The sequence below is a fragment of the Gracilinanus agilis genome, chromosome 1, assembly GCF_016433145.1.
Source record: "Gracilinanus agilis isolate LMUSP501 chromosome 1, AgileGrace, whole genome shotgun sequence".
In the NCBI taxonomy this organism is placed as follows: Eukaryota; Metazoa; Chordata; class Mammalia; order Didelphimorphia; family Didelphidae; genus Gracilinanus; species Gracilinanus agilis.
The window spans coordinates 144,110,002-144,114,703 of NC_058130.1; positions in this window are offsets into that span (position 1 = coordinate 144,110,002).

Here is a 4,702-nt window from a genome sequence, read left to right on the forward strand (position 1 = left end):
CAGAAGGCAATGTGAGCACTTCCTTCTTTCTCTGTCTGGGGTAATTGGAGGGGCTCACAGGTAGCTTGAGGGTACAATTTGGGCACATCATCTCTAAAAGGTTTATCTTTGTTGATCTATATATAGGTGGTACAGTAGAAAGAATACCAAGCCTGGAGTCAAGAAAACTCATCTTCCTGGGTTCAAATGTGTTCTCAGACATTTACTAGCTAAATTCTCAACTCCCTTCATGGCTCATCCAAAGTTTCATTTCCTTACTGAGATTGGTCTCTTCCAGCTTTAAATTTATGATTCTCTGTTCCCTTCCAAAATTATTTTTTTCTTACTTTCTTCAAACTTACATACCCTGTGTGCATGTTATATTCTTCTAGTAGTAGAATGTAAGGTTGTTTCTTGAAGATGGGAACTTTTAAACTTTTTGCATCTTCAAAGCTAACATAATGCCTAGATCTTTAGAAGACACTTGGGAATTCTTTGTTGAAATTGAATTGATTTGAAAATCACTTAACCCCTCTCAGCCTTAATTCCTCTGTCTGTAAAATGAATATAGTAATAACTAATATTTATCTCACAGTTGTGAAGATCTAGTGAGGTAAGATGTATATGAATATAAGGTAAGTGAAATAAGATGATCACTGTTATATTCATTACAGTACTCTAGCTTTGACAAGATCTTTTTGGATTTCATCATCTAACAGGTATCTCCATAGTTTCATGTTATCTGGAAATTTGTTAATCATCTGTTGATTATTTCAACTTCTCTTATATGTAACTTATTTGCAAAGAGTTATTTGCATGTTGTCTCATGGATTAGACTGTGAGCTCCTTGAGAGCAGGGATTGTCTTTTAGCTTTTTTGTGTATCCCTAGCACTTAGCACAGTGCCTGTCTCATAATCATTTGTTAATTAATTGGTTGATTCCATTGATATCTTCAACCAGACACTGATAAAAACATTGAACAGCCCAAGACCAAGAATAGATCACTCAGACATTCCACTTAAGATCCCCATTCAAGTAGATATGAATCTATTAATAAAATTATTCAACAAGGTGGTGCAGTGGATAGAGTACAGACTATAGTCAGGAAGTCTCATTTTCCTGAGTTAAAATCTTTCCCGAGACATTTAGCAGCTATGTGATCCTGGGCAAGTCACTTAACTCTTTTGCTTCAATTTCTTTATCAGTAGAATGAGGGGAAGGAAATGGTAATCCACTCTTGTGTCTTTGCCAAGAAAACCCCAAAAAGTCAGACATAACTGAAAAATGACTGAACAACAAAATCAATCTCAAATGCTTCCTAAAATGTTACTTTTTTGAAATGGAAAAAAAAATTGCAATTGTCCAATGAATTTGAATTCATCAGAGGCCAAATCATATATACTATAGTTCTGGATTTTCGGCTTAGTTATTTTTCACTTGTGTCAATTCTTCATGACCTCACTTGGGATTTCTTGGCAGGATCAAATGAGATGCTGTATTTAAAGTGTTTTATTAAACTCTTTTTAATTTGGTTTGTATATATGTTTGAAAAACACCCTGAACTGAGAGCTTGGAAACCTTTCTTTCCCTGGTTTTACCACTATTAACTCACTATGACATCCTCCATATCCTATAACCTGTTTTCCCCATTTTTAATACAAGTGAAAGGGAATATAGGTCTTTAAAATTCCTTCTAGCTTTTATTTTACATGATTCTAAAAGGAAGTACCATTCGTTTTAGCAAGGATGTTTTGCCTGAGTTTGTCAAGTAACGAAATGAATTATTCACTATCCTATGGAGTCTCCTTCTTTAAAGATGGGGGAAATGGCCATATCACAACTGATCTGAATGATTCCTGGAGAGGCATCAGGAAGAGATCTAGAACTTGAGTATAATTTAGAGATTACATGATTTGAGGAAAAAGAAAATTTCTTTATAAAAATCTGCCTGCAATCAAATTCCAGACTTGTGGAAATAGAATTATGCCCTCTTTTAAAAAAAATTATTACTTTTCATCTTAGATACAATACCGGATATTGGTTCCAAGGGAGAAGAGCTGTAAGGACTAGGCAGTGGGGGTTAGTTAAGTGATTTGTCCAGGGTCACATAGCCAGGAAGTGTCTTGAGGTCAAATGTGAACCCAGGATTTCCCATATCTAAGACTGGCTATCAATCCACTGAGCCACCTAGCTGCCCCCAGAACTATACTCTTATTGCTGACGGTACCTTAAAGATTTTTAAAACCCTCTCATTTTACAGAGAAAGCCTACTTTGGAGAAAATAACTTGTGATAGGTTCCCCAAAAAATTATTAATGACTACCACTTATACGGCACTTGATTGACATATTTTTATTTCCTGTGACCTTCATAACAACTCTATAAGGTAGATGCAACATTTCTTTTTTATAGATGTGGAAACAGAGTCTAAGAGAAATTAAATGATTTGTCTAGTCACATAACTAGTAAGTGTCAGGTAGGGTTCGAAAAGACATCTGAATGTCTTGCTGACACCTCAACTCAACATTTTGCCTTCAAAACTAACTCATTATATTTTCTCTTTCTTGGTCAAATGTACCATCCCCATCACTCAAGCTCAGACTTTGTAGTTCTTGTTAACTCTTCTCTATTCTTCATTCTCTTCTTACTTGGTGATTCATGAGTTCCCATAAGTTCAATTATCATCTCTAAGAAGATAACTCACAGAACTCCATCCAGCCTTATATTCTCTCCAGTCCCCACATTGCCAATCATCTTTGGACCTTTCAAATTGGGTGTTTCATACACATCTGAACTCAACATATCCAAAATAGAACTCATCATCTTTCCCCCGCCAACCCTCAACAGAATTGTACATTATGTCATAAGTCTTCCAATTCCCCAGGTCCAAAACCTTATTGTCATCCTTAACTCCACACTCATTCCAAATATCCAGTTTTTAAATCTTGCCTAATTATCTCCAAAACACTTAGGTACCCATACCTTTCTCTTCACTCATAGCCACTATCCCAGTTCAGGCCCTTACCACTTCACACTTAAATTATGTCTCTGCCTCAAGTCTCTCTGCCATATTCGTATCATCTCATCTGCTTTCTTTGTATCTTGAGTATGCCTATTTATATACACATAAATGTATACGATTTCATCAATTTGTGTACACACAAACCCCCTACTAGAATGTTAGATCAAGGGCAGACTTTTCTAATTTTCTTTTGCATCTTCAGCAGTTAGCATAATGCTCAGCACATGATAAAGGGTAAAGAAAGGTTCGTTGATGTAGCTATGATTGTCATCTAGTGAGTTCAGAAATCCTTATAAAATAGTCGCAACTTAGTTTATATTAATTTAAAATGAGAAATAGAGTTTAAGAAGTAGGATCTGGGCTTACCAGCTTTGTCATCTTATGCAAGATAATTATATCTCATTTTAAAATTGGACATTGTATAGGACATAGTCTGTAAAGTCATGATGAAATGAGATAATATATAAACAACTTTTTGTCACTGTATAGTGATATAGAAATATGCCAATGTTCCAAGAGATCTGTTATCTTATCTATGAGTAATTCCTTCTAAGGAGAAAGAGAAATCCACTCATGCTTACCCATCCTGTGAGAAAGATATACGTATATATGTGTGTATATATGCATATATATATATATATATATATATAAATAGATAATTATTATTTCTCCTGAGACATTGTTGAGATTAGGCCCATTCTCCTTGAGAGAAAAGAAAGTATGTTACTGATAATAGTAGCTAATATGAGATTTAACAATTATAAAGCACTGTACACACATATTTACTTGATCATAACAGAAAATTCTAAAGTAAGCATGACATACATAATTATCATCTCTTATTTAACTGACGAGAAAATGTGAATGAGGCCATATATAAGCAAATTTGGTACTCAACTTCAGTTTTTTCCCATTATTCATTTTACATTCTTGCTAGGTTTGTGTAGTCTTGAAGAGGGAGTACCATTGAAGCAGGGGATAGTACTTCAGAAAAGAAGGATTTACTGGATGCCAGTGGGGCTGGCTCTGAGTAACCAGAGAGCATCAACACTACCTAAAGTGAACAGAATGGAACGAGCTCCCACTTAGCAACTTTCTTCAAGCATCAGTGTTTTTCCCAGGTCCACTTAGCCCAGTTTATTACTTTACACTGGATTTTATTGTGATTCACTCACCCCCAACTGACTCATTCACTCACTCAGACACATCTAGACGTATTGATGGAAGAAAATGTGGACAGGACAAAAAATAAGTCTTTATTGGCATATAAAGTTTTCAGGCTTCAATGCCAAATAGCACCATGCTTGGAAGGTAAGTCCCTGAGACGATCAATGTTTCAAGTATCCAAGTTTCAAGTTTCCAGGTTCATTGTCCAATAACTTCAGTGTTCTAGGGGTGGGGCAGAGTTGGGATAGAGGGAATAATCTCTAAGGAGAATTATAGTTACAAGGAAGGTGGAGGGATAGGTCACCAAGGCCTCAATATATATATATATATATGTATGTGTACATGCACATGTATAGATGCACATATGTATACATACATATGTATATATACTGACAGGTATGCATACGTACAAAAATACTTTAGAATATAAAGGTTTTATGGGTAGAGATTCTCAGGTCCTTAATCCTCTGGATTCCAAAGCTCTCATCATGGGTGGAAATCCAACTTCAGCTGAAGAAGGAACTTCGACTGCAG